The sequence below is a fragment of the Odocoileus virginianus genome, chromosome 13 (assembly GCF_023699985.2).
Source record: "Odocoileus virginianus isolate 20LAN1187 ecotype Illinois chromosome 13, Ovbor_1.2, whole genome shotgun sequence".
NCBI lineage: Eukaryota > Metazoa > Chordata > Mammalia > Artiodactyla > Cervidae > Odocoileus > Odocoileus virginianus.
In genome coordinates, this window is record NC_069686.1 from 62,435,911 (window position 1) to 62,450,188 (window position 14,278).

Genomic DNA, 14,278 nt, shown 5'->3' on the forward strand with positions numbered 1-14,278 from the left:
GCAGCATAGGAGCCAGTCCTCATGCTCACTCCCTCCCTCCCTCTCTCTCTGGAAGGAAATGGAGAGTTGATCCTCTCATTCACAGGGTGAAAAGCGCCTGTCCTTTACACAACTGGAAGCCACCACCATGGCAGGGGGAAGGCAACCTGGGACTCAGTGTCCCACTCAGGAGGGCAGCGTTTCTTAAAGCTGAAGGCCATCTTCCCTTGGCTGCAAGAGGTTTCCCTTCTCTAAAGCAAAACTATTCTGTGGCCACAGTTATTCACGCTGAGCATTTCAAGCAACGTGGTCGAGTCCCACATGCATGACCGCTCGCTTTCTAACAGCTGCAGACAGAATCTAATGATCTTAATGATCCACGGGGCTCCCTGCCTGCCAAGCCTCCTCCATCACAGAGCAGACACAGTTCTGAGCACAATTAGGAAGCCCAGCTTCCCGCTGCAAAAGGGGGTAGGGTGTGAATGAATCTGTATTTCTTTCACGTCAGAACTACACTTCATATTTCTACATTTCCTTCCATGTGATTTTAGGGGACACTCATGATTTTTCTAGTTGGAATTTTCTGGCAACACATCACAACATAAAATCAAGTTCTTAAATTACTAACAAAGGTTAGGATAGATGCCAAGGCAGTCATCCAACCAAAACTCGTTTCGCAGATTTATTAGATAGGAGGGAAACAAGGGCAGTTGCTCGCCGATTCCCAGGTGTCCCTTCCCACTGGCTACCCCACACTGCATCATCCTCCTGAGAAACAAGAACCCCCATGGGATCTGAAGGTCCACTGAGTTCTTCCTGCCGTGCAGGGGCCAGTTCTATAAACTTATGCCACGGCTAGTCCTTCTCATGGTATTATACCGCATGAGGGTATGGCTACAGGAGCAAATGTTGTCTTGGTGATTTTTAAAAATGACAAGGCAGACTAAACAAAAAGTACAGAGAAAAAGAAAAAAGCCATGGAAATACAGGCAAGCAGTTGCACATAATTAAATTTAATAAGTAATTACTATATGATATGCAGGGTCCTTCTGTGCAAGCAAGTGGTTCACAGATACAAAAACAAATAAAATGTGGCCCTCAACTGCAAAACGTCGACAATATAGCTGAAACAAATATGCAGACAGCCACAGTTTAAGGTAAAACCTGGTCTGGCAAATATGAACTGGGGTCTGAGCACGATGGGAGCATCAACCATTGCACAGAGTCATCTCAACTGTGAAAAACTGGCACAGTCTCTACAGGTACCGTAGCATTTAAGCTGAGTTTTCAACCATCAAACTAAAGGGGTCTGACAAGCCAAGAAGAGGCCATCAACCTTCAAAGCTGAGCCTTCACCCTTCAAACTAAAGGGGTTTGACGAGGCCAAGAAGAGGCCATCCCTACAGAGGAAGACAGCAGGGGGCAGGGGAAGACACCATTGGAGGTGGGGGGACACACCCTGGAGGGATGGCCGAGGTGCGTGGGGAGCACGTGGGAGAAAAGTCAGCGCTCTGAGAATCAGGAACGGCGTCCAGGCTTTGCTCCGCACGCAGCAGACCTGCCACGGCCTCCAGCAGGGATGAACGGAACCGCCTGTGTTTTAGGAAGCTTCCTTGGCCTGGAGAAGGAGACCTGTCCGAGAGTTACTGCAACAGGCCAGGGGAGGGAAAAGGGGTGTCTGAGTCTTACGTCAGAGGAGGCTGAAATGAAAAGAAAGCAAAAAGTTTGGAAGTTAAGTGCAGATAAAGTAACTGGTGACATTTACATTTTCCTTATGCTTTTCCACTCTTTTCAAATAGGTGCATATTCTTTCATTTTTATTTTTCATTGAAGTATAGTTGATTTGGGCTTTCCCAGTGACTCAGTGGTAAAGAATCCACCTGCAACGCAGGAGACGTGTCAGGAGCCGTGGGTTCAATCCCAGGGTCGGGAAGATCCCCTGGAAAAAGGAATGGCAGCCTACTCCAGTATTCTTGCCTGGAGAATCCCATGGACAGAGGAGCAGGGTGGGCTGCAGTCCATGAAGCTGCAAAAGAGTCAGACTGAGCGACTAAACAACAAGAGCTGATTTACAGAATTACGTTAGTTTCAGGCGCACAGACCACTAATTCAGTTACACATACACACGTGCATCTTTTCTCTTTCAGATTACTTTCTAATATATGTTATCACAAGAAAACAAGTATAGCTCCCTGGGCTACACATTAAAACACTGTTCATTATCTATTTTTTATATAGCAGTTATGTATGTGTTGATTCCAAACTCCTAATTTATCCTTCCCCTAGCCCCTTTCCTCTTTGATAACCACAAGCTCATTTTCTATGTCTGTGGATCTGAATGTTGTACAGTTTCAATGGCATGAATCTTTACTATCTCAATTTTTTAAGCAGGGGATCCTTTAAAATTAAAGGAAAAAAAAACGTAAAGTAGACAGCTCTGTCCTATGAAACACAATTTACTTTGGCCACATCAGAGTGTAACAAAAAAAAAAGGGAAGCTTTGGAGCTAAATACTTAAAGTCAGCATCACCGACTCAATGGACATGGGTTTGGGTGGACTCCGGAGTTGGTGATGAACAGTGAGGCCTGGCGTGCTGCGGTTCATGGGGTTGCAGAGTCGGACACGACTGAGCGACTGAACTGAACTGAAATTAAAGGTAAAAGCATAGAAATGTTAAGGATCCCAAATCTCAGTGACCACAAAGTAAAAAAGGAGAAATAAGAGAAAAAGAGTCAATCACTCCTCCAGGTCCAGCTTTGCACACAGTCTGGGGAGGAGGGAGGACCCGCATCGTGGCTGGGTCGCCACTGCAGAGAGAGAGAAGCAAGGCTCAGATAAAGCAGCCCGCCAGTCCACACCCACGTGTTCACACTCAGTGTAAACATGCATCTGTCGCTCCAAAGGAGGGTGAAAGGAGGAAGTGCAAGGTTAAAGGCTCCTAAACCGATACCATTCAAGTAACAGCATCTTGGGGCACCAAGATAATAAATCAAGGGTCACAACCTACAGGACAGCTTCATGTTATGAACTACAGAGGAGACATTAAGACCTCCCCCAACACCAGAAGGTGCAAGCTCCCTCCTGTGACTGCAAGATGAATGATGCTATGGGAAGCACGACCGAGGCCAGGGCCAACCCATGAAACCCTGAAAGTCAGGTCTCTGTAATGTAAGGTATGATTATGCAACCTAGCTTTCTCTTGTATTATTCTCATTTAACTACTGAGAAACCTCATCAAATACTATAAGCAGAAAAGGTTAGGGAGGGGATTGTTCATTTATTACACAACTTTACTGAACAACTATATTCCAAGGAAGTTATAGGTAAAATTACTTTAAAAAAAAAAAGGAATTCTCCTGTCAATCTAGTGGTTAGGACTCCACGCCTCCACTGCAGGGGACACGAGTTTGATCCCAGGTCAGAGAATTAAGATCCCATGCACGACGTGGTACACCAACAACAACAAAAAAATAGACACAGAGAGAAATTATGACATTAATCATTATGACACTAATCAAATCATCACAAGGTAAATTAGCTGTGATAAATGCTCTAAGGCAAAGCTTTGAAGTCATATAAAACAGTGTGTTCTAGTCTGAAGGTTGAGAAATAAGTTTGAAGAGATCCAAATTTATGGACCATAACATATGCAATAAAGAAATTCAGCTCTAAAAGAAAAAAAAATAGAGCCGTAAAATACAAGAGAATTAGTTCTAAGACACAAATAAAATTCAACTACTCCATGCAAGAGGGAAAGAGCTGAGAGAAAAGGACGGTGCCAGCCCACCACGACACCTCCACTCTCAACCAATGACGGTCCAGGGTCTGACTGCCAGCGCCCCCCCCCCCCCCCACGACGCCTCCACTCTCAACCAATGACGGTCCAGGGTCTGACTGCCAGCCCCACACGATGCCTCAACCAATGATGGCCCAGGGTCTGATTTGGGCCTACAGCCCACCTGATCCATAAAATCTATGGTCCAGGCCCGGTCAATTCCATGACTTTTCCATGTCCTTACTGAAGGACACAAGAGAAAAAGCCACAGGAAGACTGGACTCCGTCACCAGAGCCAGCCGTCGGGTGTCACGAACAGCTCCTGGAGGCCGCTGGGGAAACCACTGCAGTTGAGGAACTGGAGCCCTGCTCAAGTCCCAAGAGCACTTCTCAGCTGAGTTTTGTTTTGCTTCATGTTGGGGAGGGGGCTGGGGGTCGGATGCAGAACCTCCAGGGGGAAAGCTCTGGGTTATGAAACTTCCAAAACAAAACACAGTCTGTCCCTGCTCTCTGGAAGCTCACCTCTGGTGGGGAGCCACACACAAATAGGTAAGTTCCATGGGGGAAAACCAGATTAAACGTGCCTCCGGGCCTTTAAGTCTGGCAAGATGTCAGACTTGCCCAAGATGTCAGGCTCATCTTGGGCAATTCCTGCCTAGACCCGGAATCAATCATTTCTCTAAGGCACCCCCAATTCCTTTTACTGGAAAACAGCCCTTTCAAATTGGCTCTGTGCCCTTTTGACATGACTTTAAAGACTGTGGCCAGAGATGAGACCAAGAAGATGCTCAAATGTAATGGTCGAACACAATGGATATGTTTAAATTCATCAATTATACTGATACTAAAAAGACCCTCTTTGGACAACTTTGAAGAATGGTAGGCACCAGCTCATGTTCTAAAAATTGATAAACTGAAGGAAAGAAGAAAGCAAACTGCCTTTTCTATATGGACTGTGTTTCAGAGTAACCAACTAGTTGATGAGACAAGGTTCTTTATAGAAGAACCACAGTGAATATTAATAACAGAATTAAAAGAAATGACACAATTAGAAAACTGTCCTATTGGCATCTAATGAAATAATCTAGGCAGCAATCATTAGTTGCTACTAGAAACTACTAAAAGTGACAAATCATAAAACAGAGGAATCCATGAGGATACCTGAACCCATGGATCGATCCTGGCATCACCAGAAGTAGGATGACCAGCCAGTAAGGACCCACTAACATGACACAGATGGATGAACACACCAGTACCAACAGAGTTAACTGAGAGAAACACTGAAGCTAATCAAGCCTCTAGAACAGGTCTCGTCTGCTTGCTTGCTTAGCCACACAGTCATGCCCAACCCTTTGCAACTCTTTGGATTGTAGCCCGCCAGGCTCCTCTGTCCATGGCATTTCCCATGCAAGAATACTATAATGGGCTGCCATCTCCTCATCCAGGGGATCTTCCTGACACATGGATCAAGCCTCCTGCATTGCAGGCGGCTTCTTTACCCGCTGAGCCGTTGGGGAAGCCCTAGAATCAGGTCTAATGACCAGCTTTCCAGAAACAGAAGAATATGCTAGAATACAATGACATATCAGTTAAATCCAGAATAAGGTAGCTTCTACAGGACAACTGATACAGTTTCTTCAACAAATAAACTCTATAGATAAAAGGTAGGTAGGGGAGAAACATCAATTTTAACAAAAATTTAAATGTAACATGTGACATCACTTGGATACAAATTTTAAAAAACCAACTACAAAAAGATAATTTTGAAACAGATAACCGAACCTACAGTAGTTATAAGATAATATTAAGGAATTAGTAACTTTGTTGGGTGTGATAATGCCATTGTAGGTACTTTTTTTTAATTCAGAATTATGTATTGAAATGGAGAAGGAATTTGCAACCCACTCCAGTATTCTTGCTTGGAAAATACCGTGGACAGAGGAGCCTGGCAGGCTGCAGTCGTCCACAGGGTTGCAAAGAGTCAGACATGACTGAAGGACTTAGCATGTAGCATGTACTGAAATATTTACAAGTAAAACACCAAGACTTGTGGAATGTGCTTTAAAACACTTTAAGGGGAGAGAAGTGGAGAAAGCACGGATGAAACAAGAATTATAGAACAGTGATAGCTGTTGAAGCTGGATATATGGGATTCACTGTTTTATTCTCATTACTGTCGTGCATACAGACGGAAAACTCATCACCAAACGTAGGGGAAGAAATACACCCCTTATACAGGAATACTCATCAGTGTTGTTTAAATGCAAAATGTGCAAACGACCTAAATCTCAGGCTCATCAGGTAACTCATCACACGCGTCAAACAGGAATAACATGAGGCCACAGAAACAACCATGGTTTACTGCCCCCAAAAGCCTACAGCTGTTCGCAACGAGTAAACCAAAGCAACAGGCAGCAGACGGCAGAGCAACAGCGTGACTCTAAAGTGGTACAGAGGCCGGAGAAGGCCCAGGAGGTTCACCGAGGCGTGTCCGTCTCGGGGCAAATGCACTGGTGTCACTGTTCCTTGAGAACTTCTGAAGGCTTTCATTCATACAACCGCGGTTTTTAAGGGAGTGTGGGCAGTGAATACTTGAGTTTTTTGTGGTTTCCCAAACTTGAAATATGGGTGAAAATATGGTTATGATGGTGCTTAAATGGAATAAAATATTGAAAGCGATTATCACAAAATTTGGCAAATAACCAGACATTCAAAACTTGTTAGAGCTCTTATTTTTTCCCCACTTGACAACCACAATAAAGCAACTGTTGCTTTAAAAAAATATTTTAAAATACCCTCATTTTTTTAAATGCTGGAGAGGGTGTGAAGAAAAAGGAACCCTCTTACACTGTTAGTGGCAATGTAGACTAATACAGCTGCTATGGAGAACAGTGTGGAGATTCCTTAAAAAACCAGAAACAGAACTGCCATACGACCCAGCAATCCCACTGCTGGGCATACACATCGAGGAAACCAGATCTGAGAGAGACACGTGCACCCCAGTGTTCATCGCAGCACTGTTTACAATAGCCAGGGCATGAAAGCAACCTAGATGTCCGTCGGCAGACAAATGGGTAAGAAAGTTGTGGTACATATGCACAATGGAATATTACTCAGCTATTAAAAAGAAGGCATTTAATCCGTTCTAATGAGGTGGATGAAACTGGAGCAATACACCAACACAGTATAAGAAAAACACAAATACAGTATATTAATGCATATATATGGAATTTAGAAAGATGGTAACAATGACCCTATATGTGAGACAGCAAAAGAGACACAGATGTAAAGAACAGACTTTTGGACTCAGTAGGAGAAGGGGAGGGTGGGATGATTTGAGAGTACAGCATTGAAACATGTATATTACCATATATGAAACAGATCGCCAGCCCAGGTTCAATGGATGAGACAGGGCGCGCAGGGCTGGTGCAGTAGGATGACCCCAGGAATGGGATGGGGAGGGCGGTGGGAGGGGGTTCAGGATGGGGAACACATGTACACCCACGGCTGATTCATGTCAATGTATGGCAAAACCACTACACTATTGTAAAGTAATTAGCCTCCAATTAAAATAAATCAATTTTTAAAAAAATACCCTCATTTTTTAAAATCCAAAACCCACCTACTTCCCTTCTCTTCCTTCACTTAATTATATATTGACACCTCATACATGTTTGTTTCATTTTAAAGTTTAAAACAGAAGGCAGTCTTCATTAATACATCCCCATAACAGTTCTCCTAAAACAGATCTTTGAAGTATGACATTATCCACCTCCTTAGATTGTCTTTCCATTGTAACATTTTAGACAGGACTGATCATTTAAACACATGGGATTTTTTAAACTCTCATGTCAAATGTCTGTGAAAATTCAGCCTTCTCAGACTTCTCTGGGAGTACTAGGCTTCTCTGTAATTTACTATTAATACTAAAAGAACTAAAAGGAGTTCATGGGACACATATGGGAATCCTTCACATATGGAATCCCTTCTCCTTCTCGTGTTCCTTTTTTAAAAATTGAGACATCATTCGCATACCACAGAATTCATCCTTTTAACAAGTTCAGTCCGGTGTTTTCAGCACACGCACAGGGCTGCACGGCCGTCACCGCCGTCTAATTCCAGAACGTCCTCATCGCCCAAAAGAACCCCGCTACCTGTCAGCAACCACTCCGTGCTGTGAGGCTGCCAGGGCTAACACCATGACAGGCGGCCCGGACCTAAGTTTCGGTTTCCCCGGAAATGGTAAGATTCCCTACCCCCATCAGGCCGCCTGGAGCCAGCCAATCAACATGCGCCCAGTAAGAAAAAGGGAATCTATCAAGGGAAAGCTGAAAAGCCCGCGAACGCCCAACTTTGAAAAAAGGCCCACGAAAGTTTGGACCAATAAAATTGCTTTGCAAACATGTAACCAATCCGCTTAAGCCAGCTACCAACTGCTTATGCCCACCCTATAAATTTGTGTAACAGCTCGGGCTCGGGGCTCTCTGACCCCGCACCACTGCGTTGGAGGCGGCAGGAGCCCTGACTCGAGTCAGCAATAAACTTCCCTTTTTGCGAGTTGCATTGTCTTGGAAGCCTTCTCTCTTCCCGCTCGGGGATTCGGACATCGGGCACAAGACGTGCCTCCCCCATCCCACCTCTCCCCTCAGACCCCGGCGATCGCTAATGCACTCATAATCGTTATCAAGGCTGATTCGTTAGGGAAGGGGACAGGAAGAGGCAATACATTCTTTCATGGCATAAGATCCCCATTCCGATGGCTTGAACTATATAAAGAACATGCTTCAGCTTCACGTGTATGCATTGGTGAAGATAAATCAGCACTTTCCTCTTGAACTAATCTTCCTTGTACCATAACGCGGAAATCAAATCACACAGACAGCACTGGCTTCCTGTGACTGCACGACTGATCAGCTCTGAACATGCGGCCATGGCATATTTCACACTCTTCCATCTCAAAATTCTGAGGCAACAACAGAGTAAAATCTAGCAATTACCACAAAAAGATAAACTAAACGTAAAAAAAAAAAGAGTAAGTCATCAAGATAAGCTAAATTCATACCAATGTTTGCTCACTTAGTTGGCAAAACTTATCACAACATTTCTTGTGCTGAATGCATAACAGATTCTCTACAGATTTTTTTTTTTTCTCTTTTTAGAGTAATTAGATGAAAACTGATGGAGAAAAAGTAGGGCTGATGTAGTTGAATATGCTGAGTGGATTTGTGACCCGAACTGCAATACCGCTTGGGGATCAGTCATATTACCATGTAATATGAAATGTTACTTTATTGTTACCATAATTCCACAAGACAAAAATTAAGGAATCACTGTAAGTTACCAGTGATCCTCCTTAATTTCACACATGCAATTGTGCAACAAATCCAACTTCTATTCATTTCCTCCTGCAGTAAACAATATAGATGATATGTCATCCCTATTACTTCCTGACCAATATCTTCTCAAAAGCAGCTGAAGAAGAAAATGTTTTAAGTCTCTGTTTATAAAAGTAACATATGCCTCTACCGTGAAAAATTTACAAATTACAGGAACATAGGAAGAAAACTTAACATCTATAATCTTATATAGATTAATACCATTCAAATGTTCACACAGTTCTTTCCAGACCATTTTTTTGTACACATTTGTACACACTTGTACACATTTTGTAGGCATTTGTGCACAGTTGAGATCTTGCTGTATCTAAATTTTGCACCTGCCTTTTTCACTTTACCTCATTCTATCAGCATTTCCCCACTGAAAAGTCTTTACAAACGGTCCTTGAGTGCAGGAGACGATCTTCCTGATAAACAGATGTAAGCATTTACACACACACACACACACACACACACACACACACACACACACACACATCTCATATACTCCTCATGCTATGTATTTGAAATTTTCCAATCTGAAGCTACTATTTCTAATTTAAAATGATTTTTTATTTGCCATGCACACATTTCTTTCACAGACACACACCCCATGCACAGAGGCCGCACATTTTCATTTTGGTTCCAAAGGACTTGGTTATTTCCAAGTCATTGTGATGCAGAGTCACTGCCAAAACCCACATTCCTGTCTGAGAAAAAAATATCACCCATATCATTAGGACTTTGGAATGAACAAACAATGGGCCATTAATTCTTTAAGACCACTTAGAAATGAAAGGCCATGCCCTCAATCAGTCAAAAAGCATTCTCTCCTATCCTAAGCTTGCAATCAGAGCTGTCCCCTGACCTCTAGTACCCAGCATGCGGGGAGGGAAGATCCATTCTGTCTGACTGTGTCACTTTGGCAATGGCTATCTTATAGAGCCGACCTTGACTTTCACCTTTAGATGTTCTTCTCTGGCAGATCAGCATCTCACAAAGGTGACCGCAGAGCGGAGGGTACATGGAGGAAGGCTGCTGCACCCCAAGCCAAACCAGGAGGCAGCAAGCCCTCCCAGACAGACGGCAGGTCAGGATGTAAATGAGAAGCGAGACTCCCGGCCCGACCCAGCCAAATACATACCAGCAGGAACTTCCAATTCTTTATCTCAGTCCAAATGCATATTACTTTTTAAAATTAACATAAAACAAAACTTCCTTGCCGAAACCTCACAGAGAATCCAAATCAAATATTAAAACAAAGCCAGCCAAAAAACATGAATTTGACCCTGGCAAGGGCCTTCATTTTTAAAAATAAGGTTGCTTATTTACTTTACCTTATCTGCTGCTCCACTATTATTAAGCTATTTCCTTCTGACCTCAGAGGTACCATTAAATAGTACCTAAAAACAACAAGGTCCTACTGTATAGCACAGGGAAACTATGTTCAATATCCTGTGATAAACCATAATGGAAAGCAACATAAAAAAGAATATATATGTACATGTAACTGAATTACTTTGCTGTCCACCAGAAACTAATACATTGTAAATCAACTATATTTCAATAAAATAAAAATTTTTTAAATAAATAATACCTAGAATCATTTCTCTCCCTTCCAAAAGGCTCCTTTGTTCTTAGTAAGAAATAAATAAATGTGTTCTTCCTAATCCTGGTTCCAAGGCAATCAACATTACTCTTCTAGCTGCTGAAACAGAATGCTAGCCCGTCCGAAGTCCTCACCTGGAGCTTCCCTCACTCACTGTGGACAGCAGGCCATTACCCAGGCACTGTGATGAGACACTGCGATGCCTCCGTCTCACCAGCAACTGCTGAACTTACTCCTGAACACGATGGATTCAGCCTCAATCTTCTCGAGGCTGAAGGAGGGACCCAAAGGCCTTGCCGCCCTACAAACATCCAGTAAAGTCCAGTCCTATGCCCTGTGGCCTAGAGGACATCACCTAACCCTGAGGGGTCTCAGGACTAACCGATTTCTAGAAAGCAGGGTAAGAACAAAGCATATGGAAACCTACTATTATTTCTGACACGGGGCAGGAGATCAAATATCTGGTGAGTCTCTTCATGATATTCAGACAGCTCCTTTTCCACAATCTCCCTCACTGTAGTTATTCATTTTGGCAAAATGCACAAATGCTTCTAATTCACTTCAACTCCATTCAAGCAAAACCACCTTCCTCTTTTCATAGCACACGCACCAGGCTACTGTCTCCCCAGCCCCAGCCCTGTCCCACCCCGCTCACAGGATTCTCTTCTCTTCTTCGCTGTGATCAGCTCTGTGCTCATCTGAGAAAGGGAGGGAGAGGAGATCGTTTTGTAAAATGTACGGAAACATCAAACTGCTCTGTTGTTCACCTGAAACTAACAGAGCTGCAGGTCAATTATACTTAAGTAAACTAGTTAAATTTTAAATAATAAAATAAACATTACATCCTGGGGCTGTATTGCTTAGCATGACCGCTACAGGTAACAATGTACTCTCTACCTGAAAGTTGCTAAGAGAGTATATTTGAAAAGTTATCATCACAAGAAAGAAATATATGTAACTACGTGAGGTGATGTTTGCTCCCTAAATTTCTTGTGGTGATCCTCTCACAACAAATCATGATGTTGCCTACTGTAAGGTAATACAGTGTTATATGTCAATCACATCTCAGTGAAATGTGAGGGGGAGGGGGAGGGAGGGGTACCCCACTCCCCACCTGAGTACAGATGCTAATGCATGGAGGGACAGGAGCCAGTAAACTTGCACCCAGCGCCCTGCAGAGACACTACCGAAGCTGCCTTAAATGCACTTTTTCCGAGATGAGGTTGCTTTGCTACCACAGGCTTCTTCCCCTGCGGCCTCTCTTTCGGCCACTGTTTGATGGTTCTGGGATCATTTAAACCCATTTGTTGTTACTCAGTTGCTCAGCTGTGTCCAACTCTTTGCAACCCCATGGACTGCAGCAGGCCAGGCTTCCCTGTCCTTCACTATCAAGAGTTTGCTCAAATTCATGTTCACTGAGTCAATAATGTCATAACAGGTAACCAAAAGCAAGTGGTGACAGTGCTGGACCAACCACAGAGAAATGAAAGGTTATCACAGTGGCTACTGTAAAATAATCATAAAACTAGCAAGCCTGCAATTACAGCACTGTGCAGCTGTCAAACACTGCCTGTTTATGGACTCTTTCACCCTCACCACAACCCTAAGATGGATATTGTCCCCATTTTATAGATGAAAAACTGAGGCCTAGAGAGGTTAACACTACCCAGCATCACATAGCCAGTGAGTGGGATAGTCAGGGAAGGAATAGGCCCTCTAACCCTAGCAGTCTGGCCCCAGAATCCAAGCTCTTAACTTGACCAAGAGAAATTATGTATTTTACAGAACTGAAGTCGCCTTCAAACAAAAAAGGAGGAAAAAAAAAAAAAGAGTATCAACTAGGAACTGATGAATGGAAGTCCCAGTATCACAAAGGGATTCCTAAACATCTCTGCATCTGGGGAGCATTTGCCAGCACTTGATAAGGAACAACAGCCAGAGGAGTCAGAGGCAGGACACAATTTCAAAAGATATGAAAGTGATCATCAAAATAAGATTCTAGATCAAGGCTGTACAACATTGAAAATCAACTATACTTGAATAAAAATTTTTTAATGAAATTATTAACAATGGGCCTCAAAAAACAAATCCTTCTCCCACAGCACTCAAGGATTCTCTCCAGAGCATCTTCTAGACGGCTTCCTGTTCCTCCACCTTCAACCTGATCACTGCACTTGCTCTGTTATTAGTGAGAACAGTCCTAGGCAGAAACACATCTCTAATATGAATAAAGCTGATCTGTGGAAAGAACTAACAGTTTTGAGGGCCCAAAAATTTTTAAAAAAGAAAAAGGATTTTTAATTGTCAAGTGAAAGCCACTCAGTGTGTCCAAGGTGTTTTAATTTGCAAGGTGTTTTAATTGCCAAGGTGTTACCAAAAAGAGCTCCAAGACCGAAAATATTTAGTGAAGTAGTAATGTAAACATTCCTTTTTCCCTTAAATGCTCTCCTCCCCCTTAAAAACACTCCATTAATAGTTTGCTACATGCCATACCAGACTTCTTGGAACTCTAGTACCAAAATTCCCCTGTTTTTGCAGCATCATGCCATTCTTTCTGTATTTGAAAATGTTAAGTCTAAATCATTTATGTACGGATGTACATGGAGAGTTAAGGCACAGATGTTAAAGCAACATATAACCCCCATGTGCATCAGTGATGCATACACATAGTTTAGTTTCTTGAACTAAATAAGCATTAAGAAATAGTTCAATAAGCATTTTTTTAAAAAATTCCTGTACTTCAGCTGTCCTCGGTGTGGGGGCATGTACCCACTGTGCCCACATCCCCCTGCACTTTGGGGCTCGAGGAGTCTAAACCTCCTCATTCGTTTTATGAAGCAACAGGGCCCCACACAGGGCCCACTGGGAGCGGCCCCAGGGATGGGCTGGGAGCACGTCTGGTATTGGCCCCGAGCATGACTCCCTGGGAAGCAAACTGCCTTTCACCCACCTGCTCTGAACACACTTCTCTCAAAGTAGTGTAACTGGGAGGGAAGGTTGATCTGGGCTAAAACCAGTAGTCCTGGGGGGAAAAAGGGTCTGGGCTAAGAGAATAGGCCTGGAGCCGCAGGGGAGAAGCGCAGGGGTCCAGCCCGACCCAAGGAAGCCACCCAGACTCGGGGAGGCGGGAAGGCAGCTTGGAGTCGGCCCCTTCCTGCCCCCGAGGCAATCTCCTGAACATCACTGCTCTGCTCTTAATTGTAAAATTACTCCATTTGGAACTCTGACAGAAATGAAAGGCCCAAGCTGGCTTGCAGAAAAATGGAAGTGATGAATAAACATAAGAGGCTCAATTTCACTCATGTTAATTGCCATTTCCTTAGTTACAGCAAGACACGCAGGAATGGTTTTAACCGAACAGGCAAATGGTAAGCATGAGCACATCTGAAACATTAAAAAGCAGCATGTGAATCTCTAAGTCCAGCAAAATATGTGTGATCCAGATTTCAGATGTTTAAACTACTGAAAGAGGGGCATTATACCCATAAAAACACTAGCATTTTAGTACCAGAATTACAAAAACTAGTATAACAGACACT

The 14,278-nt window shown here is 43.3% G+C and overlaps 1 protein-coding gene across 28 annotated transcripts in view; it reads right to left on the bottom strand.

Moving 5' to 3' along the window:
• CLASP1 (cytoplasmic linker associated protein 1) overlaps nucleotides 1–14,278 on the bottom strand; it is a 268,492-nt gene that overhangs the window by 204,978 nt on the left and 49,236 nt on the right. The window lies entirely within an intron of this gene.